Source organism: Peromyscus leucopus, chromosome 13 (assembly GCF_004664715.2).
Source record: "Peromyscus leucopus breed LL Stock chromosome 13, UCI_PerLeu_2.1, whole genome shotgun sequence".
Lineage (NCBI taxonomy): Eukaryota > Metazoa > Chordata > Mammalia > Rodentia > Cricetidae > Peromyscus > Peromyscus leucopus.
The window spans coordinates 519,108-546,729 of NC_051074.1; the positions used below are offsets into that span (position 1 = coordinate 519,108).

Below are 27,622 nucleotides of genomic sequence, written 5' to 3' on the forward strand. Positions count from 1 at the left end.
TCAAGAGACTTATTACTAACTACTTCACTGCTCTTATGAATTATATCTTTTATAATTTAGCTATATTTTTAAGTTCATAAACCCTTTAAGCCAGTTCATATATTATATGAATTTGATGATATATTTTTCTAAAGCTTCTATGAAAATAATCCACAAAAAAGTCTCTGGCAAATCTTGCATTTCACTTGAAGTTCTTTCCACGTCAAGGGATTTGGTAAAGACATCCATTTATATATAAGTAGAGAGAGTTGGTACCCTTGATTGGCTCTTGAATATAAAGAAATTACCTTAGGGTCTAGGGATAGAATCTTTATCAAACTAGTTTAATTTCAATTTCTTGTTACAAGGGATTTTCATTGTTGATTTTACTCAGCCCTAGAGTTTTCAATTGCTTTTGCTGTAACTATGTAAATGGTTTCATATTCTCCTTTTTAAAAATATTTATTTCATTTTAATTATATGTCTTTGGATGTTTTTGTCTCCATGTATTTATGGGCACCATTTGTGCAGTACTTATGAAGGCCAGAAAAGGGTGGGTGATGCCCTATGTCTTAGTGTTCTATTGATATGAAGAAACATCATGACCATAACAACTCTTACAAGAAAATATTTGATTGGGGCTGGCTTATAATTTCAGAGGTTTAGTCTGCTATCATTTATGGTGGAAGCATGGCAACACACAGGCAGACATGGTGCTGAAGAAAGAACTGAAAGTTCTACAGCCAGATCAGCAAGCAAAAGGAAAGAGAGACACTGGACCTGGATTAACTTATAAAACTTCAAAGCCCACCCACAGTGACACACTTCCTCCAACAAGGCCGTGCCTCCTGATAGTGCCACTCTCTGTGAGCCTATGGGAGCCATTTTCATCCAAACCACCACACCTTGGAACTGAAGTTAAAGGCAGTTGTGAGCTGGCATGTGGTTCCTGGAAAATGACCCTCAGTCCTCTGGAAAAGCAGGCAGTGCTTTTAACCACTGAGCCATCTCTCCAGCCCATATATTCTCTCTTTATATATGAATACTGCAGTTGTTTCCTGATCCATTATTTCAGATCTACCTCACTAGAAGAAAACAAGAAATTTTGTTCAGACATAGAGGTTATGTAGTTTGTGGAACCTGATTACTCCACAGTCCCAAAGATTATTTTGATTAGTTTGAATATACCATAGCAGTTCTATTATTTCTGTCAGTGACTTCTTTGAATATGGATAAGTGACATGACCTTAGCCAAGGAGGCATAAGTCATTTACTGCTTAGGGGTTCTGGAAAAAAGACATGGTAGGGAGGCATCTGAGTTTTTTCCTCCGGATGTATTAGGTATTTGCTATTAACATCTTGCAACTGTGCAAGGAACCATCCATAAGCTAAACACTACAGAGAGAAGATAAATGAAACTGCATCCTTGGTAATGGAGCTCTGAGCTTGAATTAACCCTGAATTGTCCAACTTCTTCTAAGTGCCTGTTTTCACAACATAGTACATGTTACTGTTAGTTTCCATCTCCCTTGAACATGAAGTGAATTAAGAAATGTTAAGCCATTTTCATGTTATGGAACAGACCCTACATGATCCTAACATACTACTTATTTTATATTGTCCAGGATTCACATTACTTGAGTTTTATTTAGACACTTATAGCCACATTCCACAGTGAAATACCTTGACAATGTCTCCTTTTATATTTGTAATAATTCAAAATCATAATATTGTTATAAAAATGAGATAAGACAATATCTTGCTTTTTAAGTTCTCTCAAGAATCTATATCAAATTTGCATATTTTTTGAACATCTGCTATAATTTGGCTTCCAATCTGCAGCTGGCTTTTCTTTTGTTTAGTCATGTGACTCTCTGTGAATGCTTGTAGATATATATTTATTAAAGGATACTTGATTCTAGTTACTAGTTTGAGACTTTGGGGGCTGATTCTGGGGAAAGGAACAAGTCAGGCACTCTACTGCTGAGCTACACTCCCATGTCTGATGTGATTTTAAATGGCTTTAGGCTATTAGACTTTTAGAGTTCTCTTGAGTCACTTATGAATACATTTGTCTTTACAAAGATACATAAAAGCTTCTGTATGGGGCTGGAGCGTGGCTCAGAGGTTAAGAGCACTGACTGCTCTTCCAGAGGTCCTGCGTTCAATTCCCAGCAACCACATGGTGGCTCACAACCATCTGTAATGAGATCTGGTGCCCTCTTCTGGCCTGCAGTCATACATCCTGTATACATAATAAATAAATAAATCTTTTAAAAAATTCTTGTTTTAAAAAAATGCATCTGTATATTAATCTACTTTGTCCAGATTCCAAATAGATCTGCAAAAAATTCCTTTTTACACATTCATAATATGTCTACATGGACCTTTAATATGCCCCTCACATTTCTCAATACTTCTTTTCTCCAGACACATCATGTATGAAATGCAAACTTGATTCATATTCTTAACACACTTTAAGCTTCGTTTTCTTCTCCATTGCTTCCTTGTTTCCATTGTATGAATTTTTACTTTTATCTATATTAATATCTTTTTCTTCTTTCCATAGTTTTATTCTGTTAATTTTTGCCTATATCTTGAGACCATTAATTTTAATATTTTCAGCATGCAAATTACAGACTAGACTTCATATTGAAGCATTTTAGTTATATGTCTATTTGATAAGTACTATGTATGTTTTTACTCGTTTATTCTTAAGTTCCAACTTCTTTTATAGCATCTACCTTTGCTGATTAATTATTAAGATGTTGAGTTTGCATTCATGCTTCTATTAATGTTGAAGTGAGTTGAGAAATACAGTCATCACCATTTGGATCCATGTTTCCAGACTGCATAGCTGCATTCCTGGTCACTAGCCTACATTTCCTCTTCATCTTCCTCAGTTTACCCTCCCTTTCCATCTATGGACTGTCAGAGTCTCCATTTATTTCCTTAAAATTAAACTTATATGCATTTTTGCTGTAATTTATCCATCATTTCTATAGGTGTATTTCAGGCAAATCTCCATGTACTGGTAAATATTTTCCAACTTAGACTTGCTATACTAGGTTTTCTATGGCTAACAATGGACTTAACTGCCAAAGACTGTTAAAATTCTCTGATGCTTTTGTTATAAGATAAATGAAAATGAGTCACACACCCAGTAGATTTTCTATAGAAATCTTAAAGTCCTAGAAGAGTAGAATGATTGATTCCAAGTGTTCTAAGCAAACACTGCCAATGAAAAATACTATATCTGAAAAAAAGATAGTATGAAAATAAAAATGCGATAAACACGTTCCTGTGTCAATAAAGGCTGGAGGCAGCATGACCCCTGGATTCACCTTAGAGGAAGGACTAGAGGGAATATTTCAAGTCAAGACCAATGGATGCTAAATGCAATACAGAAGAATGTGCACCCTATGCTCACTACAACCTTATTCACAGTGGCCAAGATCTGAAAGCAACCTAATTATATGTTCATGTCATTATTAATAAAATATATTCCATATATTATTTATAATATTTAATTAGTTGCTGCATGTGATATATAAATAATAATACATATGTATTTATTTTTCAGCTTTAAGAAATCAGGCAATCGTGCTATTTGTGACAACACTGACAAAAACAAAGAGCATTAAGCTAAGTGAGACAAGCCACAGAACAAGTGCTATGTGACACTGTTTATATGATGAATCTAAAAGATACAAGTTCATAATACACACAATGGTTGTCAGCAGCAGAGATGTGTAGAGGAAAATAGGAATGTGTTAATTAAAGGGTACAAAGTTTCAATGATATCAGATGAGTGAGTTCTGAGAATTAAGTGTGCATCCCAGAATCTGCAGTTAACAGTACAGTGCATATATAAAGTTACTGAGAGGAAATCTTATGTCAAGAGCCCTCATTACAGAATAACAATAACTATGGTGGATGAAAACTATGGTGGATGTCAGATTTAAAGTGTACATTTTTAATTCACAATTATATACTTATCTCCAGACTTCCAATATTTTATACATTAAACTCACACAGCTCTTGTACATTAATAAAAACTGTATAACTTGTTTTTTTTTTTTTAAGGAAAGCCTAGATACCTTTACATAAACTGCACACCAGCTCTGCAGGTCCAATAGAATTCACTAGTTCTTCTATATTTTGAAAATATTTATAGAATTGATTTCAGGCAAACATTCCTTTTCAGTAGGAAGTGAAAATCACATGCACAGACCATCTCTTTTCCCTTACATGTTATTCTGTAAGGAGTCACTGTAAGGCACTTTCCTTGCTGTGTTTTTAGGCATACTGAAATCTACTCTGAGGCCAAATCATTGAAGAACAATCCAAGATGCTCTGGAAAACACAGCTCAATGAACAAGAACTATCCCTTAAATGTTGAAATGTACTTAAGCAGCTGAAATATTTCTGGAGCAAAATTTGCTCTGCTTGCTCTGAACACGTAGATCAGTGGTAAGCAGTCACAGAGCATGTGCAAAACTCTGGGTTTGATCATAGGACTGCAAACAACAAAACAACTTTTATTGCCTTCTTTCTTTAAGATTATATTAGGGCAGAGCTAGGAAAGTATATGATCTTTTCCATCCTTGTCTGATCCATGGATTTATGTGATAGTTTTTAAATAGCACTACTGGTGGTATCACAGATAGAACCTGGAATATTGGAAACATATGTGTGTATGCATGCATGCATACATACATACATGCATATGTATATAATATGTGTGCATGTAGTTACTTGATGTTTTTGCTGTAAGAATAATACATTGCTCAGAAATAAGGTGGAGAACAATTTCATAACTTAGACAAGAAACAGAAGAAAGGCTAAAAACCATTTTGAAGAAATTTGATTAAAACTTTGATAAATAAGAAAGTTCACCCTGCTATTTCTTCCTTCCTATAGACCAGAAAAAAATTATGGATAGCTTTAAGATACTATATACATGTATAATTGTATGGAAAATGCCCTAGTTTGCTTCTCTGGTGCACAGTTATAAAACACTGATCAAAAGCAACTTGCAGGAGAGGGGAGTTTGTTTGAGTTATGGGCTACAGTCATCCTCTAGGGAAGTCAAGGCAGGAAGTCAAGGCAGGAACTGAAATAATGACCATTGAGGAGTGCTGCTTACTGGGTTGTCCCCTCTAGCTTTTTCAATTACCTTTTTTATGTTGCCAAGGCCCATCTGCCTAGGGATGGTACTGTCCACAGTGGGCTAGGCACACCTACATCAATTACCAATCAAGAATATGCTGCACAGACATGGCAACAGGCCAATCTGATCTGGGTAATTTCTCAATTGAGGTTCTCAGCAATATACATGCTAATTATGCATAGTTCTTTTCCCCTTAACAAAATATATTAGTTTATTTTTAGATTTACTTTATCTGATTTTTTTATATGACCATTTTGCCTGCATGGGTATTTATGTGCATTACGTTTATTTCCTGTGCCCTCAGAGGTCAACAGAGGGAATTGGTTCCCTTATAACTAGAATGGCTGGTGGTTGGAAATATATACATGCATGCATGTGTGTGCTGGGAAACAAACCTGGGTCTCCTGCAAGAACAAGTGCTCTAGCTGTCGAGCCATCTCTCTGGCTCATGTATTCTTTCATAACCATGAGAATTTGAATCTATCTATCTAGAAGTAAATACTTCTCAGTGCTTTGTTGTCTTATGATTGTAAACTGGTTGCAAGCTCATAAGTGAATAGTTTTAATCGACATTCTTACTTAAAAGCCACCCAGTTCTTTAAGGAAATCAGCACTTGCTAATTTCTTTTTGTAACTAAACAACTCATTATGAGAACACCGAGGAAAATTAGGGCATTACCCTCCTTTAGCTTGCTCACTATCCATTTTGCAGAGTTCAGAATCAATACCTAATTAGATCCAGTCAAGCTGGTGAAAGAGCAAGTGCCATTTTCTTCCTACCTGTACCAGACTGTCTGAATCCTCAGAAGGAAAAGAGGCATTATTTTCTCCGTTAAATTAAGGATGGGGTCCCTAAAAATCAAAGGTATATTGCTAAATACTTTATACCATTTATCTAGAATGTGTAAATACACTTAAAATGAGATCTAAATGTTTGCACTATGCATGTGTCTGCTAAATTTCTCATTACTTCTCTCTCACAGATATCTGAGTTTTCAAAAGAACTACTTATAAAGAATGATTTGAAAAATATGAACCATGAGTGCTTTTTGGAGAATTCTATGAACCACATGTCTGCTAGGAATGAATGGTGATATTTTATGAGATGGGAAAAATCACAGAGCCTTTTGTGTTAGTATAGTGTATGGATGTATATGGGTCAGGCTAGGTGATGAAGGATAAAATGAGTATGATTGTTACCTGAGGAATGATCCTTATAATTTAAATTTTCTCTGAGAATTACTATATTACAATGTGGTAGAATTAGGCTATTCACTATTAGTAATATGCATGTATTAGTCAAAAACAATAATATTTTATACCTTTAGACTCTCCTTCAGGAATCAGAGAAGAATTAGAGGGCAAATTTATTGCTCTGTTTAGCACACTTACTAGGAGGCCATATATGAGATGATGGAAGGAAAAACCCAAAGGTTGTTGGGTATATCACTTTGTGTTCTAATCAGTTGTTTGACTATTATACTTGCCCTAACATTTTTTTAATGAGATGATTGTACTCTTAGTAAATTTCCCTCCTTTCAAATTATTCTTCTTATTAACCCCGTTTGTATTGGGTGTGTAACCCCATTGCTGTGAAGGAAGCCTGTAACTGTGTACCATCCACAGATGGCATTGCAAAATGAGGGGGTGGAAAGAATCAAAATTAAATCTCTCATCTTGCTGAACTGAAGACTGCAATTTTCTGAAAAATGCATATGCCATTGTGCAGTTGGGGTGATCTGACATTTTTGGCATGGTGATTGTCTTGGGTAGGTTAAGTTATATAACAGTGTGAAGGAGAGGAATGAGAGAACAAAGATTATTTTTTATTCCATGTATCAAAACCCAGAAGTTGCTACATTTCATGTTTGTTCTCAGAATTGGCAGAATCAGCTCTGAATTATGACATGAACTACTGTGTGCACAACATGACAGAATGGAGGGAAAGTGTGTGCTTTAGAACCTAGTGACTCACGCACTGGGGGAAAAATAGAAATGGAAAAATCTAGAACAATACATTAGCCCATGACTTTCAGTCTCAGCAACAGCATGCGTGGTGTTTTGCATCATAAAAATGGAAACAGAAATTGTGAAGAAATTACATAAAGCAATGTCAAAGAGGAGATTAAGAGACATGGAAGTAAATTCAGTGTTTTTGATTGACTACTTCAGGGTGAAAGCTGCCTGAGCCTGCAAGGACAAGAAATCATTAATATCAAGGAGTGGCCATCACTGAGCATTTATGATGATAGGGAAGATAATGCCTCTTTTCCTTCTGAGGATTCAGACAGTCTGGTACAGGTAGAAAATGGCATTTGCTCTTTCACCAGCTTGACTGGATCTAATTAGGTATTGATTCTGAACTCTGCAAAATGGATAGTGAGCAAGCTAAAGGAGGGTAATGCCCTAATTTTCCTCGGTGTTCTCATAATGAGTTGTTTAGTTACAAAAAGAAATTAGCAAGTGCTGATTTCTTTAAAGAACTGGGTGGCTTTTAAGTAAGAATGTCGATTAAAACTATTCACTTATGAGCTTGCAGCCAGTTTACAACCATAAGACAATAAAGCACTGAGAAGTATTTACTTCTAGATAGAACCATCAATTAGATCCAGATTCCCATGGTTCTGAAAGAATATATAAGCTGGAGAGATGGCTCAACAGCTAAGAGCATTTGCTCTTGCAGAGGACCCAGGTTTGTTTCCCAGTGGCTCACAACCATCGACCACTCCAGTTCCAAGGGAGCCAATGCCCTTTTCTGACCTCTGAGGGCACCATCAATAGTGTGCAGGAGCTAAAGACCTTAAGCACATGAGGTAGATGCAGAACCTAGATATGAGCAATGGAGTGATTCCAGACATAAACTGTGGGGCAGATCCCAGACACATGCAGCTGGACAGAGCTTAAACAAGTGCAGTGGGGCAGACCCCAAACATGTGTACTGGGGAGGACCCCAGATATGTGCAACAGGACAGATCTGAGATATGTGCAGTGATAAGGCCCAAGACATGTGCATTGGAGTAGACCCCAGATGTATTCAGTGGACTCAGATGACCTGTAATCCTAGCATTTCAGAAGCAGAGACAAGATATTATCTAGGGCAGGCTAATTAGCTAGACTAACCAGAACTGACCCGTTCTTATTCAGTGAGAGTCCCTGCTTTAATCAGTAAAATGGAATAAAGAAATCCAATATCAAGTAGAGGCCTCCACCCAGGTGGATGCACATGTATGCACACCTACATACACACATGCCCATACACATGTGATCATGCAGTCAGGGAAATATTGTCACTTTTGTTCTCTTGACTAAGAACCCACCAGGTTAATTGTAACAATTTTAAGATATGGACCACATATATGCCAAACTCTATGGTAGGTATTTGATTTGGGAACATAACCCTTGTAATGACTGTTTAAGTATTTTCATTGTTCTATATTATAAATGAGGAAACTGATGGTCATAGAATGTCAATGATAATTTTCCATAGTCAGTTTCAATGTGTCAGAGCCAGGCCTGAAGGCAAGCAGATGTATCTAAACACCAGCACTCTACAGTCCTCTATGCTGCTCACGTCTCTGAGCAAGGAAAACACTAGAAAAGTTGAAGAAAATGTCTGTTCCACCCGTATGAAGAGAGGTAGGCTGGATTCAAGCTCAAGTACCCAACCCCAGAACTCACAGTGCCTCCTGACTATTGTTCTTTCTAGTTCTCAATCATCACTTTGATATCCTATCAACCCTTCCGTGCTTCAGCACAGCTATGAATGCACTACCTTTTGGAGCTGGACAATGTGAGATGATACCTACAGATGAAGTTTGCAAAAGCCTGGGACTAGGAAGGTTATGGACAAACATTTAATTCAAACGATCTGGTAAGATTTCAAGGTTTTACTCATACTCACACAATGTCATGTCTGAATAGTCATTTGCAAGTAACTGTATCTTACAAGCACCCATTATTAGTTTTTTTGTAAATGGAATTTATGCCTTGAATATGACATGGTAATCAACTCACAGCATTTTCTTCTCAAACAGGGCTAATGGAGCACAAAAGAGGATGAGAAAAATATCAGTCCAGGGAGATAAAAATCTATTCATTCAAGTAGTTATTTTAGTCCTGGATTAAGAACACAGGAACTTTAAGTAGATGTATTTAGTGAGCTACAGAAAAACAGCATTTCTGACTTTTAAGGATCTGGGACAGGATGTTCATTTGGAATGATCTGCTAAAGAGCAGGGAAGAGCAGGGGTACAGTTTCTTCAAGAAATTGCTTAATGTGAGAATTGGCTCAAAAGCATGAAAACTGTGGCTCTTTTTTTTTAAGCCAGCAAATACAGCTCATAATCTCAGTATCAGCTTCTCAAACACATGTGGTTTCATCTTGCTTTACCAGACACCATCTGGTCCTTATTGGTATAAGGTATGTCAAGATGCTACTGTTAACTATTCTAGCATTATAAAAGTGGAGGAATACAAGCCTAACAAGAAAGGATTCTGCTCAAATTTTAAAAAGTGATACACTAATTCCTGGGACATCACCAAGCCAAGCCAAAAGCTTTAGAATGCTTCCCAACCAGATGTTAACAACTTAAAGTGGCTCCCCATGGCAGACAACTATCATTACTTCATCTTGTCCAAGTTAGATGATGTCTCTTCCTTTGATAAGCTGTAGTGTCAAGTATCGAAGTCCAGCAGATCAAATTTCATTATTAATCCATCAATTGAGATAAAGATGAACAAGACTATGATTCAGATTTATAAAGCTTTGATGTATGTGAGCACTACTGAAGCATACAGTCGAGATGTCACATTATATATGGTAAGCCAAGACAAGCTTGCAGCTAGTGAATATGACCTCTTGTCAAGAATAATCCACCTTTCAATGTGGAACTTACCCCAGTTACTCCTATAATGCTGTGGGAAGCTGGCAGCAGCAGAAAGGGGGGAAGTACATGCTGCTCACACACATTCTATATAAGTTATACTTTGTACAAACAGATCCTTCCACATTCCAAGACGGGGTATATAAACTGGCTTCAATTTTCTCATTTTGGAAAAATACAAAATCTGGTTCTACATTAAGGATTAATATTCCATCATTCCTAATTACTGTTGGATAGAATTCTATTGTAACTAGTTGATAATTCAAAACAGAATTTCTCTTCAGACCACGTCAGGAGTTGGCATCAATAAGAAAGAATTCAGTTATTATCTATGTGATGGTGATCCGCCCAAATTGGATAGGTTAGGAAAATTGACTGCTTTCCATGTCAGAGTCCAGGGCCATATGTGTCAAATGTCATTAGCATCAAGGCATCATCATTCACCTCTCTCCCATCTTATGGAGATTTAGGCAGCACTAAGTCCCAGAAATACATTGAGATAAAGATTAGACACCAGTTTTTCTTCTTGTGTGGTCCTATCTTTAAGACAATCTCAAATCTAAGAGAACAAATGTTAACAATTGCCATGGATATATCATTCTCAAGGCTAGGCCTTCCCTTATCCAGTGTGTTGACACATGCAGGGTCCAATCTGGATCACTGGAGGGTGAAAAAACTGGAAATACTGCAATGCTACCCACCCCATCAATTGTAATATAGCCAGATAGAACTATAAGCAAGACCTATGAGCAAAATCCAGAATTCTTAAAAACATACCTGTACCTACTTCTGCAATAGTGGCACTATTATTATAGAGATAACCAACTATTCTCTGATTCTATTTGAGACCTGTTTCACAGGAGAGGAAGGCAAAGAGAAAAAATAGCCTATTTTACAGAATTTCTATACAGATTTCTCATTTAAGGGAGACTCCCTTTGCTAATACCCTCACTTTGTATGTAGGCTTTATACTGGTTACAAGAAAAGTTTGTAGATTCAGCATGATGGAAAATTCTTAACATTTAGTTTAAAGACTTGTTCTCAAGGTTTAACCAGTAGGTCAGGAATAGGGTCCTTGGACAAACCTACAAATCTCACTTTGCTTCCATTTGCCATCCTTCAATGGCAAATGAAGTTCAGGACATCCTGGGATCCAGAGTGGGACACTGACTCAAAAGACAATGCAACAAAGAGAAAGAGAGGAGGATGAAAGGGGGGAAGGATGAAGAGTAAGGATGAGAAGAAGCTAGAAAGTATGTTGAGGCAGACACAACAGGACCTCAAAGACTGTGTGCAGCACTCTCTACCACCAAGGAACAATGGGAAGCCACTATGATGCCTTATGCTGCTGAGAGATGAATCAAGATATGTTTTACATGTATTGAAACCTAATTTTGTAGGCAGAGGAGACAAATAAATGAATATCATAAGAAAGAAGAGAACATGCAGGAGAAATAGAATTTCCTGTACCAAGATGGCAGTGAAAGAGGCAGCACGAACTGGCTGAAATGAGAGAGAGTTTAGCTATATGACTGGCAGGACTTGGCAGGAGTGAGAACAAAGATGGTGACTTAAGAGTTTTCTAACTTCTGGGTTTTATTAAAGTAGATTTGTCAGTTCTTAAAAGTATCAAATTGTATTAGAACTATACATGCTCATTTGAATATCTTGAGGTCAAGAAATGTATACTATTGGTGTATTTTTTTAAAAACAACTTTAAAATCAAATGAGTTGATATACACTCCTTAAATTATTAAAATAAACTCCTCTCCATTTTTTATTAGCCATGTAGACTCTATACTTATAGAGCACAAAATTTTTATCTGGAGAAGTTGTCTGTTGAAGTGGAATTTAATAAATACTGATGCCATTTGTGACATATGCAAATGACTCTCCTGAAGCCATCATCATTCACCAGAACAGGAGAGTATTTGGAAATTCTCTGCTCTCAAGCCATTGGTTACTACTTCTGCCAGAGCCATAGAGCAGATTTTATTCCTGAGATTAGAGAGAGAGAAAGAAAGGGGAAGGACAGATGTTAATTTCAGTAAATCAGTCTCAATTTGTCAAGTCAAACCAACAACATACTCAACAGCTGGCTCTTTCTAGCCCTTTTTGCTGGTTATAGATTACTCAGTGAATAGAAAAATGTTCTAATATAAGAGCAGTCATCAGATAATTTCTGTGAAAGATCAGGTAACAAACACTTTGTGTCTTTGAAGCCAAATGGCCCTGGCCACAAATCAACTATATTATTGTAGAGGAAAACATCCATAGGCAGAACCTAGATAGAGATAGCTATTTTATAATTGAATGTTACTTACAAAATCAAGCAGAGGGTCAGATTTATTACAATTTGCGAATGACTAACATGGAGCATTTGTGTGTGATGCACTCAGATACTTCCACAAGTACTTCATACATATACATACATATAGAAGAGCTAGTCTGCTAAGGACCTAGCCTGTCATTGCAAGATGAAGCTCATTCACATGGTTATGTGGTGGTTTGTTGCTGTGGGACAGTCTGTATGTCAAATTGCTCTGATTGGTCAATAAATAAAACACTGGTTGGCCAGTGGCCAGGCAGGAAGTAGGTGGGACAAGGAGAGAGGAGAATTCTGGGAAGTGGAAGGCTGACGCAGAGAGACTCTGCAGCCGCCACCATGACCAGCAGCTTGTGAAGACGCCGGTAAGCCACCAGCCACGTGGCAAGGTATAGATTTATGGAAATGGATTAATTTAAGCTATAAGAACAGTTAGCAAGAAGCCTGCCACAGCCATACAGTTTGTATGCCATATAAGTCTCTGTGTTTACTTGGTTGGGTCTGAGCAGCTGTGGGGCTGGCGGGTGAGAGAGATTTGTCCTGACTGTGGGCAAAGCAGGAAAACTCTAGCTACAGTTTGTTTCTGTCATTATGTGGAGAAAGTCTCTGAGTTTGTGTTTGAGAAACCACTCTCACTCATTATGTGTACCCTACTGTGGCTCTTTCTCATCCTTTCCCTGAAATGACATCAGTGTGACCCACACAAGCCAGACACAAACAAAATAGCTCATGGATGGAACAGAGTGACAGAGATCTGATTATGCATATTGAGAGAGATAAGCCTGTCCTGAACTGCCAGGCCACAAAGATGATGTAACCTGGGACTCTTTAAAGTCATCTTCTGAGGACATATGGAATGAAGTCATCTGCCACATCGGTAAATGAAACTGATGAAATGAGATCAAAGAAAGAACCAAAAGAACTTTGTGATAGCAGAATGTGAGAGCAGGGATCAAGATTCCATTTATAAAAGTGAAAATGAACTCCCCTTTACATATCTCCTTCAGGTGAAGAGAATTTTCAATGCTTGCAACCAAACAGGTTTGGAAAAATAAAATTTCTCTATAAATACAACCAAATACCAATATAAGTAAATAATTTCAAACATGACAAGATGCCACCATTATAGTAGCCTCAGACTTGTTTAAGATGGGAGGAATAAGTCATTAAAAACACAGTCATTAAAAAAGTCATTAAAAATGTCAATGTGTCATGATATGGCATCTGAGTTCATATGTTAAAACTGGACTGCTTTGTAGACAGTTTCCCCAGTGGAGTGTAATGGCATGGTGTGTATGTGGGGGGAGATCTCAAGATATTTTGGAAGTACATAATTTTATTTATTTATTTATTTATTTATTTATTTATTTATTTATTTACCTCTTTAGTGTGTGTGTGTGTGTGTGTGTGTGTGTGTGTGTGTATGTGTCCACATGCACACATGTATAGAGGTATGGATATATACAGATATGTACCATGATATCTTGGGGACAAAGGAGAAACAAAAGATTCTAGTTGAATAGTCATGTATTTGTGTGTCACAGTAACAAAGAGGAAATTTTGTTACTATTTGGGGCCAACTCGACCCAGCACACAGTAATCTAGGAAGAGGAAGTTCATGAAAATGCTTCCAACAGATTGACCTGAAGGCAAGTCTGTAGGACATTTTCTTGATTAATGATTGATAGGGGCAGGCCTAGCTCACAATGGCAGTGCCACTCTTGAGTAGGTGGTCCTGAACTGTATAAGAAAGCAGACTGAGCAAGTCATAATAAGCATGCCCATAAGCAGTGCTCCTCTATGGCTTCTGCTTCAGTTCATGCCTCCAGGTTCCTGCCCTCCTTGAGTTCCTACCCTGACTTCCCTCAGTGATGGACTGTTGCCTTTAAGTGTAAGATAAAATAAACCCTTTTCTTTCTAAATTGCTTTGGTCAAGGTGTCCTATCATACATAGTAATAGAAACCTTTACACCCTACATATAATAGACATCAGTGGAACCTGGTTGACTTCAATGACATGTCTAAAAGAAGTTTTCTTGTTCAGGGGAAGATTTTGAGCCATAAAAGCAAAACAAATAGGAGTCACAGGAGTGGCGGTGGTGTGGGCTAGAAAAGTGTTAACAGTAATAGTAATAGAAACACCCAAAATGAAAAGTGTAAACATATAGAATTTTGCACTAAGCATTACCTAAAGAGACTTTCTCTGGCATTTTGGAAAGCCAAAATATGTAGACACAGTGGAAAGACAAGAAATCCCCAAATCTAAACAAGTTTGTCTATATTTGCCTTTTATAAATGTTGTTCCCAGATTGTTACCCCCAGAGAGACCACCGAGGATGAGCGTACCAGAATGCAAAAGCAAGGTTTATTTCTGCTACAAGTCACAACAGGGAACTCATCTCAAGCACTCACTGGCTGCAGCACAGTGAGGCAAGGAGGAGTTACTCTTTCTTGGGGAAGTTAGTTTTTATAGGCAAAACCCATAAAATTTCTTAGAGGGGAGGGGGTTAGTACGGGTCCATCCTTAATTGGTCCAGTTTTTCCCGGGCCTGGACTTTGTCTTATTTTAGCTTATCTGTTTGCCCTGTCAGGAGTTTTACGACCCATCTCCCGGGTCCGGTCATGTTATCTCCCAAGAGGGGCATCTCATGGTTAATGAACACCATCAGACATCCTGACTTTGTTCTTTTGAAAACACCTTGACTTTACCCTCTCGAGGAAGGGGGAACTGACTCAGTTCTGTTTATTTTAAGATATCTCTTTCCTCAGCTCTTCTGGGTTTTGGGAGGAACTGTGTCTGGGCCTTTTGTTGGGGGCCTTTCAGTAAACACAGTATTTACTATATTATCATCTGCTTACTCATTATTTCCCAACTTAGTGTTTTCATTGAACATGCAAGATGAGTCCTGAGTTAAAGTGCTGAGGTCTGATGGTTCTCTTAAACCTAGAGTTCCAGCATATCTAAAGGGGAAGAATTGATCCAAACCTCCAGTCTCAGCTCCACCCTCTGAGGAATAACATCTGACTTCCAATTCTCTTTCCTGGGTCCCTTGGTCCAAGTGCCTACCTGTGAGTATTCTCTGTTAGCTCTCCTACAGAATCAGCCTGCTCCATTCCTCATGCTGAGAAGGTGATGATGTAGATTAGAATGAAACCACAGTCAAAGGGGAATTTGGCTACTAAAACTCAAAACTGCTTGTTTCTCTCAGATATTTACTTCTGGAACTAGAATTCCAAATACCCTTGCCATAACACTCCATTGGAGTTATCCCACTCCCCAACCCAACCCAACCCCTGCTGAGCACTGCAAGCCTGAGATTACAAAAGGATTTTTGTTTTATCCCCCTGCCAAAACTGAAGTACTTACAAACAAGCCTAACAAGGGATTCTAGACAAACATCCTAGCTGTTTGTAAGTGCAAAGAGCATTTCAGCACTAACATACCAGAAAGAGATGCTTAAGGATACATTACAATCCAAACAACCATCTAATATTCTTCCTTATAAATGCATGTTGTAGATCAAAATCAGTCTTACCAATAAGCCAACTTAAATGATCTGTTTTCTGCTAGGAAACTAGGAAATGTTTCTATCCTAGAAGTATCATTGCATATTTTCTTAAGAAAATGATCTTTGTGTTCCTAAGATGCTTTTTGTCATTTTTATGATGTGAGTGTCCTTGTAGGAGTACTATTGCTCGCTGGAGTAGATATTATTGGAAAGAAAAGGTAGTAAAGAATATACTAAAATCCATAGCACAGTAGGAGAGCCAGACCACCTGATGCTGCATGCTTAAAGCCATATAGATATAAAGACTGTATGAGCAATATTTTTTTCACAGCTAATTTAGGAGTACTGTGTTCCCAGCTCCATTTCTATTTTAGCATTTATTAGAAAATAGTTCTGAATGTATATTTTCATTGTATCCATAAAAGTCCTTACCTACAAGTTAGAAATAATATCACATGCCCATTAGTCCTGGCATAGTAACAATGGAAATAAAACGTGCTTGTCAATCTAAAAGACTTCTTATGAAGGCAAGGATTTTTTTAAAAATTGAGCCTTGAGATAGATACCAGGAACTCTTTAAAAATGGATCTTTTGAAAGGCCAGGGTAAATTAATGAATTAGTAAACTACTTGCAAATGAACTACTAAGACAGTTTAACAGGTTTAGACACCACTTCAAAGACTTCTTGCCTCCTCTGTGCCCATCTTGCCATCCAACTGGGAATAGAGAGCAGCTCTGCCATCATGCTGTCTACCCCTGAATGGGAGAGTATTCAGTACAGAGGCCCATATGCTTCATGTCAACTGTCCTTTTCAGGGGAAATAGAGCCAATGGCAGCCCAGCACACTGACTTGGTAAGCCTGATTCCTGGCGCTATTATCTGTTGTGCTGTTTATCCTTCAAGGATACCATTGTATCCTTCTGCAAAGAAACAATAGGAACTGGCCCAAGGACTATCAATTCGACCAATACAGGTCCCTGGGAATTATTTTATGGAAATCTAAGAGTCTATCTGTGTGTTTGGGCTTTTGTTTGTTTGTTTGGGTTTTTGTTTTTGCTTGTTTTTTTTGTTTTTTTTTTTAATCTTTGAGTATAGTTAATCCCAGGCAGTTACATTTTGAAATGCACAATACTGTGTTGTTTATAAACTAGGTAATAAGTAGAATTTGGCATTTAAATCCTTGAAATTTTGTTTGTCTATAAGTGGTAATGTAATACATTATTTTAAGTCACAACAGTAAAAGAAACTTCAAAATACATTTAAAAATGGGAAGCTTGTGATTGCAGTTAGTTGGTCACTAGGTGACCAGATGGTCTTTGTAGTTTGCCTAAATGAACAGGGCATCATGACCTCATCAGCTGCAAATCACCAGATCAGCCATACACATCCTCATGCAAAAGCAAGTGCAAGCATGTCTGTCAAAGACGGGCATCAACCAACACCATCCCTAGAAAACTGTTAATCAGGTTGCTGGCCCCAGACCTTGCATTGCCTCTGTGCATCTATGGTAAGTCTGCCACAACTAGGGGCTGTGGTCACAGGGTGAGATGAAAGCAGACAAGTTCATCAGCTGCCTGTGAAATCTTGTTTAATATCATGATCAGTCTTTTCTCCCATCTAGACTTCCATCTGCCCTGCAGGAGTTTGTCCCTCCACCACTGCCCCCCACTCACCGCTGTGAGATCACATTCCACCAAGACCAACCCAAGTTGTCTTTCCTACTCTCATACTCTGATACCACAGAGGAGCCTGTGGTTGTGTGGTAAGTTTAATGGTGTCTTCACCTATATATTTTGGTGATACATACATACATACACACACACACACACACACACACACACACACACACACACACACACATATATATATATGTTTTGACTCTCACAAGTCAAAATTTGATGGGAGCAATAAGCCTAAGCGACCCTTGACACACATACAGACATATTTAGGTTTCTCCCCTCTTTTCTTAGATCTAGGCCTTGCTTAAGTCTCCATAGCACCAGAACCTCTTCTTACAAATACCAGAACCTCTTCTCAGATATCAGGTGAACGAACTGCAGTTAAGCAATTAGGCAGTCAGACAAGAGTAGATAGATAACCCTCAGAGCAACATTTCCTGCTGGCCAAACGGTCCATAATTAAGTCCCTTCTTGCCTGCAACCCCCATAATTAAGTCCCTTCCTGCTTGCAACCCCCATAATTAAGTCCCTTCCTGTTTGCAACCCCCTTTGCCTACTTATGTATGCCTTGAGAGAAAAATAAAATTTTGGAGCTTGATCAGACGTCCTGTCTTGCTCTCATTCTTTTTGTCTCTTGTCCCTCTCATTTGCTGGCCCTCCCTTTAGGTCCCCATTGAAGACTCCACTGGCTGGGGCAAAAATTCTTGTCTTCATGTCTTTCCTTCTTCTTTTGCCAGCATGTGCTTACTAAAATACAAATTTTACTTTATCATTTATTGTAAATCTTTTAAGTGCTCCCCATGGCTGCAGGATGAAATCTTGATATGTTAGTTTGGCCAGATTCTGTCTACCTCTTTGGAATAACCTTTCCTGGTATAAGATTTGAAAGGGGGGAGATTTTGAAAACTGACAGTTTTCTGTCATCTAGAACATTCTGAATTCAAGAGTCAACAGGAAATGACATTTTGTCATAAAACTAGCTGTGCTATCTCTGCTGGGAGACCTTATGAACACCCCTAAGCTATTGTTGTACAGTTGAGTACTCCTCTCTCCGACCATCCAATGGTAGCTGCCCTGGCAAGTCAGAGATTTGTGATCCATTTTGTGTTCCAGAGGATGTTTATATATAATGAAATACCTAAAAGAAAGGCACTAAGGAAAGAAGAAGCAGAGTCATCTAATGGACCTGTCCCATGTGAACTGAAATAGTAATCCAACTCTTGGATTGCTATGAGGTGGTGGTTCCAAATGTCACTTTAAGGAACATGTGCTTGTAGCTGAGGTCTAGGTATTGTTGGTCAGGTGAGATTCTCATTATATTATATTGACTGTGCTCAGAATTGGCTTGTGTTGTGTGTGAATAGGAGCCTTGGGTTATTGGAATTGCTTGACAAAAACATGTTGGCTATTGACTGATCAAATCAAGTAACTGGGAAATGCTTTATCCTCAAATTTTTTCATGTTGGGTAACATATAAAGAACATCTGAAGACATTTATCACATATTGAGTACTAAATCCAGTTACAAAAAATAAAAACCTGTTGGTGAGAGGCTCTCTCTTGTGTGTTATAGACGCCAGCTACCTGATTCTAATGTACTAGCTTCATCTAGCTGCAGTCCTCACTTTGAGGGTTTCCTTTTCACTGTCCCTGTGGTGGTACTACCCAACAAGCAGCATATCACCAGCCTTCTTCGTTAGAATGATAGTTCTAGAACTCACATCAGTTCTTTTCTGAAGACCTTCTGCTAGGGCAACTGGAAAATGCCTGGTCATTTATACCTGGGGCCATATGTAGAAAGTCTGCCTAAGACTAATGGAGAGTAAGTAGATGGAGAAAGATGCTGGTAGCTTGAGCTAATCCCTAGCCTCAAGCCTTATCTGAAACTTGAGCAACATTTTTATTTCCCTTAAACAAGCTTGAATACAACATGAATCACTTGCAATCCTCAGTAGATATACCATAAAAAATATTCACTTTAAACCATATTCATTGTCATTCTTTATACTCTGTTGTGACATAAAATGGCTTGATGTAGAACAGGTATGAACTTAAGTATTTAATGTATCAACTAGTCATTAAAATATGGAGTGTATACAACTATGGCTGTCATCATTTCCTCACACAGTGAGATTTACTGAGCTGTGCAATCTCACACAATTAGCCATTCTCAGAGCTAGAATCCCTTCTTGCTCTTCCACCATTATGCAAATTTTCCTTGTAGAGACCCCTCCAAATACTGGGCTCTTTCCAGAAGTTCACAGCCAGAGATCAGTAGTAAGAACTTAAATTTTCTCACACACAAATTCCATAAAGCTTTCCTATGGTGTTTGTAGGAATGTAAGAGAATGGACATGCTAACTGTAGCCTTTCTTAGGGACAGGTTGGGATCCAGACTTTATCCTTTGTAAACTGCATTACCTGAAAGCACAACACACTTTTCTTTTTTGAAAAAAAAAATTTGTTGTAAGATTACTGTGCAGCTCAAAGGGCGGTTGAGGGCCAGGTGAGGTAATGCACATGAAGCATAGACGGGAACACATTACAGCAAGTATCAGCCAGTGCTGCGGTCAACCCCACCATTGTTTTCAGTGCCTGTTCAGATCACTGCTCCAGAGGAGTCCATGGATCCTGGTCCTACCTCCCAGGGGCTGCCAACAATTATTGGAGACAAGTACAAGATCAGCCCTACTGAATCCCTCCTTCTGATCCATCTTTCTCATCCCCATTTCCAGTCACTGTGTGCTGGAAAAATGGCACAGATGACAGGATATCATACTCCCCATTGCCAGTAAGGAAATTCTCAGAGATGTTAATCCACCTTCAAGTAATTAATGTGATTCCTCATCTCATTATCAATTTCTTTTCTGTCTGTTTGTTGTTGCTGTAACTGACAACAGGCTTGCTAATTTCCGAAGAAAATAAATTTATTTTGCTCATGGTTCTGCTTGTCACCTAATGAGGGCCTCCCTTCTGAGTCATGACTGGATGGAGCAAGAGATCAAGGTCTATTTTAAAACAAAGTCACTCCTGAGAAAAGCCATTAATTTACCACAACATGAATTTCTGCATGAAGTAATTAACCCATGAGGGCAGAATCTTCATCTCCCAAAGGTCCTGACTCGTCCCACCTCCTCATACAAGGGGATCAAATTCAACATGAATCTTAATGGGAACATTTAAACTTTAATATCATTCAAGTTTTTGCTTCTGTTTCCATTTTTCCAAACCCTTCACTCTGTAGGCCATGCAATCTTTCCAGTGATACACAGGCTACACAGTCTCTGAAATCTGCTTTTAAGCACAGGACATTAATGAAAGCATAAAGTTACAGAATAAATTGATGTAACCCCAGATTGAAATACAAGGAAGGGATAGCACATGTCAGTCATCTTCTGTAACTATTTTCATCCCTCATGACATACAAGATGGCTCTTCTGCTTCTACAGGAGTTATTTACAGTTTAGTCATTAGCCATTTAGTTATGCCTTTTGATTAATCTTTTTCTGAGAACTTAAGACCTGAGTGCTTTTATAGTGAATACCCTCTGGGACTGTGTTGTACAAATCTCATTCTATCCTGCACTAGAAAATTCTGGAATTGATTACCCACTTCTCTTGGCTTTTATTTGGTTGCTAAAGACCACCCTGCTTCTGTGTTGAGTGAGGCTCAGCAGAGACCATGTCATTTCTTTCTGTGTGTTCCAGTATACAGTAATGCCCTGTGGGCTTGAAGAATCTAATTTGTATTAAATCTGGGTGGATTTGGACTAAGAGTAAAAGGTCTGGGTTTACAAACATATAACATTCATTTTGTTATATTAAAATTATTGACTACTATGTAGTTATATATTTATATAATAATGGTATATAATTATGAATGAATGAGTAAATTTATGCTGCTGGGATAAGCAAATGCACTGAGACAGTATCATCTCTATAGCATCCTATGCTCTATGCCACATTTTCAATAGATACTATGTCAATGTTCCTTACATTTTTCTCTATGGAAATTGAACCCATTTCAGGTTACTTGTAGGATGCCATTTGGCTAGAAAATGAGGTTTGCCCAAAATACTTATTTGAATAAAAAAAAAAAACCAAAAAAACCAAAAAACTCCTCTTCTACCAATCAAATGACAGGCCCATTTACACCAACATAAAGTGAATGTGTGTTCCTAGAGGCACCAGAAAAAGAGCCCAAGGCAGCAATGATTGGGCAAGTTCACTGAAAATCTTCTATCTTACTTAAAAGTCCATGACATTTTTGCTTTGTAGGATTCCAAAATATAATTACATTTTTATGGTTGTGTATCATGTGGCTCTGTGGTTGTGACTTTTCTCCCCTCTAGATATTCTGATAAAGTCTAGTAAGAAGAGCCATATTTACTCTGTGGCTTCAGCCTATCTCCATCATAAACTCAAGGCACATTCCAGGTCAGGAAGCATTTGCTGCATTTGACATTTTCATTGTGGGTCATAGAACAGAGGCATTTCCTAGGAGTCAACAGCCCCAGTGTGATAGTGCATTTAAGATCCCTGGATCTCCAAGACAGCCCAAGAAAGTAAATATCCTTAAAAAGAAAAGAAAAGAAAAGTGGTCTCATATATAGGTAAAAAGAGCTGCTATAAAATACAGACTGTAGAACATTTCTATTTCATTGATTTTGTTTGTTTGTTTGTTCTTTGGGGAGTTAATGGAAGTGGCTGGCAGGGATCTCTTCCTCCAAATGCCTGAGAGTATTACCACGCAGATGGGACTCTGCTGTAGACCAAGCCCATCTTATTCCTTCCCCAGATTGGGAAAACTTACAGGAGGAGGATAAGAGGAAAACCTCTTTTTTTTCAGTGTGTTCCTCAGAGCTACCTGTGCAGAAGCAGGAGTGCTCCACCTTACTCTGAAACATTATCCTGACATCAACCATGACTCCCAGTTCTCCCATGCCCAGGTACTTCTGCTTCTTTGATTCCACTTGAGAAACAACCAAGCTTGTGTCACATTCTCCAAAATCAGCATAACTGGAAATTAAGATGGCATTTGGTCTCTCATACAGTTCAGAGACCAGGTGAAAAGAAAGAGCTCTTGGTTGGATCTCTCTCAAATCTGACCTTTTACATCCAGAGCAGAGCCTTGATGTGGAAGTGGAATTTGGACCAAAACAATACTTGGAGACATGTAGGGAAACATGAGATTCATGATTTTCAGTAATTCTGAACCTGCTGTATTTGAACAAACCCTGGACTTTTCAGGGACCCATGATGTCAGAGGAAACCTGAGTTGTTAACTGACCTCTGACACCTAGTAAGGTGAGTTAGATTGATTTGTATGTCACTGGGAATTCTTGGGTTGTAAAGTTACTGCAATTGGTGGTGTCTGTGTCCACAGACAAATGACTGCTTCAAGAGTTAGGGTAGGGCTTACATGCATTCGACCAGGCAGCCTCTAAAGTAGAGTACAGGATTTGTAAGAGCTATATGCAGCTTGTATTTGTAGTTTGTTAAAGTCAGTAGAGGCACAGGCCTCGGTAGTCTGGGCTACAAAGATTAGCTTTTGCAAAGACTAGCCTAAGGACTGATTGAAAGATACACAATTCTTCTTTTAAGCTTTTCCCAGGATGACACACCTTAGACAGAAACTATTACCAGGCAAGGGATACTTTTTCATATACTTAATTTATTCATTGGTGAACAGAAAAATACACACACCCTTCAGAAGGGAAGGTCATCAACTTCATAATCTGTGAAGCGTTATCATGGCTCAAGCTCATATTTATAGCTCTGGGCCTAAGAAGTTAGTGTTCTATCATGTTCTCCAAATCCCATTCTGCTTTTAGAGCCAGAGAAAAAGTTATTACATTACCAACTTTAGATTTATGGTGCTTCTGCACAGACCCAGGAGTTGAAAAAGAACTCCAATCAAAGAAAAGATTTAAGAGGAGAAATGGTCACTCCAGCTAAGAACACCTGTGCTGGAGAAGATGGAAGTCTGCTCTGGCACACAAGCTTAGCTGTTGTCATTTCATCTGGGCATTTAAAGACAATGTGGAAAGGTAGGCTTTAAAGGGGCACAGCCCACTTCTGCTCAAGAAGCACATGAAAAGGCACATGTGGGCTCTTAGGAAGCATAGGTCCCATTGGGCTTAGAGCCTCAGAAACATCAAGAGCAGTTTGCATTTAAAAATCAGGAAACAACTACAGATTACAAAGACAAGCAGAACCAAGTGCCTTGTCCCTCAAATAACCCTTCCTATTCTCACTATACTTGCCAAATAAAGGGGACAATGAAAATGATTGAGACCAGTGGCACCTTTCCTTGTATATAGGGAAGGCTACTGTTGTCTAGAGAACCTGGCTATGGTGATATTTTATTTGTACTGAAATGTGATTTTATTTGTATGTTAATAAATAAAGTTGCCTGGGGGTCAGAGCTAATAGCAGGCTATAGCAGAGCCAGGTGTTAGTGGTGCACGCCTTTAATCCCAGCTCTTGGGAGGCAGAACTAGGTGGATCTCTGTGTGTTCAAGGATACAGCCAGCATGGAGACAAATACCTTTAATCTCAATACCAACCATAGAAGACCTGGAGGTCTGTACAGACAGGCAGTGACAAGGAGGTCATGTGGTTGAGTTTACAACCAATGAGAAGGCAGAATAGAAAGTCAATTAAAAGCACAAACACACACAAAGTAGGTCTCTTTTGGAGAGGTAGGACAACAGCGACAGTGAAGGATAAGGTTTTTAGCTCTTAGCTATTGCTCTAACTTCTTGGCTTTCATCTCTGTATTGGCTCTGTGTTTCTTATTTAATAAGACGGTTACATCTACACCTGGCCACAAGCAAGGTCAGCTACTCCTTGGAATGTTGGTCATAAAAGGACAAAGGAAAAAAGCAAAAGATGGTACTCCTTATATAGTATAAGCCTTAAGATATATCTCCCAGTGGGAAACATAATCATAATGGAGCCAAGTAGAGAGGCCAAGGACTCCACCACCATCCTACCCACTCTACCTGAACCCTTCTTGTTATTGATGCCGCCACTGGCTATTTGACTGTCATTACATTTGTGTCACCTGTTAACTTATTCTCTATTGATAAGTTTCAATAAGCCTTATGTCGCCTGGGCTGCCTTTGAGTGGTTTCCTTCTATTTCTGAGCAACTCATTTTCACTGCCTTGGTGCAGCAGATCAGGCTAGGGTATCTGACCATTCCCATTGGAAGCATTTGTAGATGTGAGAACTTTTTCTGGGAGATGCTCTCTTTCATACATCACACGAGAACCTAAAATGAAAGCTGCTAACTGCATTTAGGCTGAATTCTATCCTTCCCTGGAATTCACTGGCTGAGACTCTAAGGTCCAGCACCTCAGAACATGACTTTATTTGAAGATAAGATTCTTAAGGTGCTGATAGTCTTTGGACGGGCTTTATCCCAATATGACTGGTACCATAGCAAATGGAGGAATTTGGAGACTGGAAAGCATACAGGAAAGGATCAAAGAGTGTGAGTATTGTTATTCAGAAGCCAAAGGAAAATGCCTGGAACCGATTCTCCCTTTACCTTCTTCAGAAATAATTAGCCTTGTCAATACTGTTTTAGAACTTGCAACTTTCAGGACAATACAATCCTTTTCTGTTGTCACAACACCCAAGTAGAGATAGTTGTTAAGCATCCCAGAGAATTAATGAGACCCCCAACAATGGGGTTGGGGTCTTTAGGCTGCTGGATTGAGTTCATTCTCTGTACAGTCCTTGGGGACATGGAGTAGTCAACTTTTTATAGCAATGTTATCAAAGGTTGGGATTAAGAAAACATTCCAAATACCCCTCATGTCTGAGTTCTTTCCATTGCAAAATTCAGCTTTTAAGAAAAGGTGACAGTTTCCAATGTTGCCCTTAGGGTGTTACATAGGCAGATTTCCACTTATATGCAGTGAATGCAGAGTTCTCAGAGTCACCTCTGCTGGAAAATTCTCTCAATTCCATTCAATGTCACAGGTAAAATATCCTGTCTGGTCCTCGGCTGCGACTAAACAATACCACTAAAAAGCAAAAACGAAGAAATTAAAGGTTTTCTACTTCTCTTTTGTACATTACCCAGTATTATTATTCCTAACTTTACCAGTAATGTAAGTTATGATTTGCAGGGAAAATTAATAACAGACAGGTATTTATAATTCAAGTTTTGGACACCTAATGTTGATATTTTGATGTTAGAAAATTCTCACATCCCATGGTAATCTTGGAAAGGCTAATTTATAGGTGACTAGATGTGATTTGGGATCACAAGTATTACAGAGAGTTACGTTTTAGCCTTAGGTAAGAAGTACCCACCCAGAGCTTGGCAGAGTGGTGCACACCTGTAGTCCCAGCACTTGGAAAGTGGAGACAAGAGGATCAGGAGTTCGAGGTCATCTTCAGCTGCATGAGAGCCTGTCTGAAGAAGGGGGAGTGGGAGGGCGGGAGAAGAGAAGAGGACATGGAATTTGGTTTTAATAATGTACCATTCTGACCTACTCCCAAATATTCTGTAGCAATGTACACACCCTCTAGCATCCCACAGGGAAACAATGGAAGGTCCTGAAAAGTGAATGCCCAGAATACTATCACTATTTAGACATCACAGCAACATGACAAGCCACTCTCTAGATTACCCAGAGGGCACCATTTAAAAATCCAAGAAGGAATCTGCTAGCTAGCCTATTTGAAGTGACTATGTTACTGGGAGAAAATTAGATTATACATGCTTCTCTAATCTTCTCCATGAACAGTGATAACACTCTTCCCGGAAGCCAAATTGACTCTGTCACCCTCCTGCACATGCGGCAGCTGTTGAAATTCACAGCCAATCTTTGAGAAAGAGTTATAAGTCATTCAGAATTGCCTGTGATCAATAAAAGTGGAGATGTACCCCATCTCTGGAATTGCTGTGTCCAAATTGAAGTACATCTTAGGAAACATCCATGACCTCATTTTCTGCAAGTCAAGTGCTGCTCCTATCAACTGGACACATTTTATTCTGGTTGCAAATGTTCCCCTCAAGGACCCAGATGGAGGTCTGCAGGAGTTGGCTGGCTAAAGGTGAAGAGTTCTCTTTCTGCACCAGCTGACAAAAAAAACCATCCACCTGAAGTAAATTAGCAAGTGACACAGAACTGTCCCCATATGGAGGTTTGCCCTGTGCTGCCCAGCTGAGCTGTCAAGTACCTGGTTGAAACGCTCATAAAACCTGGCTCTCCCTGGAAGGAAATGGCCAAAGCTGAACAGCCATGAACTTCACCCCCATCATTTCCCAGAGCAGGTCAGAAATAGAAGCCAACCCATGTTTGAGAAACACCCATCAGGCCCTCTGGATAAATGAGACAGTTGATTTGCTTGAACTATCTAGGAGGCCCCCAGGCAGTGGGACAGGGACCTGTCCTTAGTGCATGAGCTGGCTTCTTGGAACCTAGGGCCTGTGCTGAGATATTTTTCTCAGCCTTGGTGTAGGGAGGAAGGGACTGGACTTGCCTCAACTGAATCTACCAGACTGAGCTGCATCCCCAGGGGAGATCTTGTCTTGGAAGAGGTGGGAATGGGGGATAGATTGGGAGGGGGAAGGCTGGGAGGTGGGAGGAGGGAGGAAAGGGGAATCCGTGGCAGATAGGTAAAATTAAATTAATTATAAAATTAAATAATAAAAAAGGAGAAATACCCAGTGTGAAAGCTTTGTGTCTGAACATTCAAGAACATTCAGCAGGATTGAATGCAAATGTAAAGAAAGGGAATGATACAGAGTATGGCTTCTATCTTCCAGTGTGGCCAGTGCAAACTCTTCTAAGAATGAAGGCAAAAATCATATGAGAATAAGAAAATGGAGAAAACATACTTTTAAAATGATTCAATGGCTGTGTGGTGACACACATCTGTAACCCTAGCATCTGAGGCCTAAGGCTGTAGAGTGGAGAGTTCCAGATGATCTTAGACTACCAGGTATGGAGGCAGACGCTTGTAATCCTAACACTTGAGAGGTTAAAGCAAGAGGATTGCCAGTGTAAGGTCAGATCTGGTATGCGCTGGGACAGCCTTGAACTCCTCA

At 38.9% G+C, this 27,622-nt stretch overlaps 1 long non-coding RNA gene across 4 annotated transcripts in view; it reads right to left on the bottom strand.

Annotated features, from left to right (window-relative positions):
- LOC114682934 overlaps nucleotides 1-27,622 on the bottom strand; it is a 108,951-nt gene that overhangs the window by 56,001 nt on the left and 25,328 nt on the right. The window lies entirely within an intron of this gene.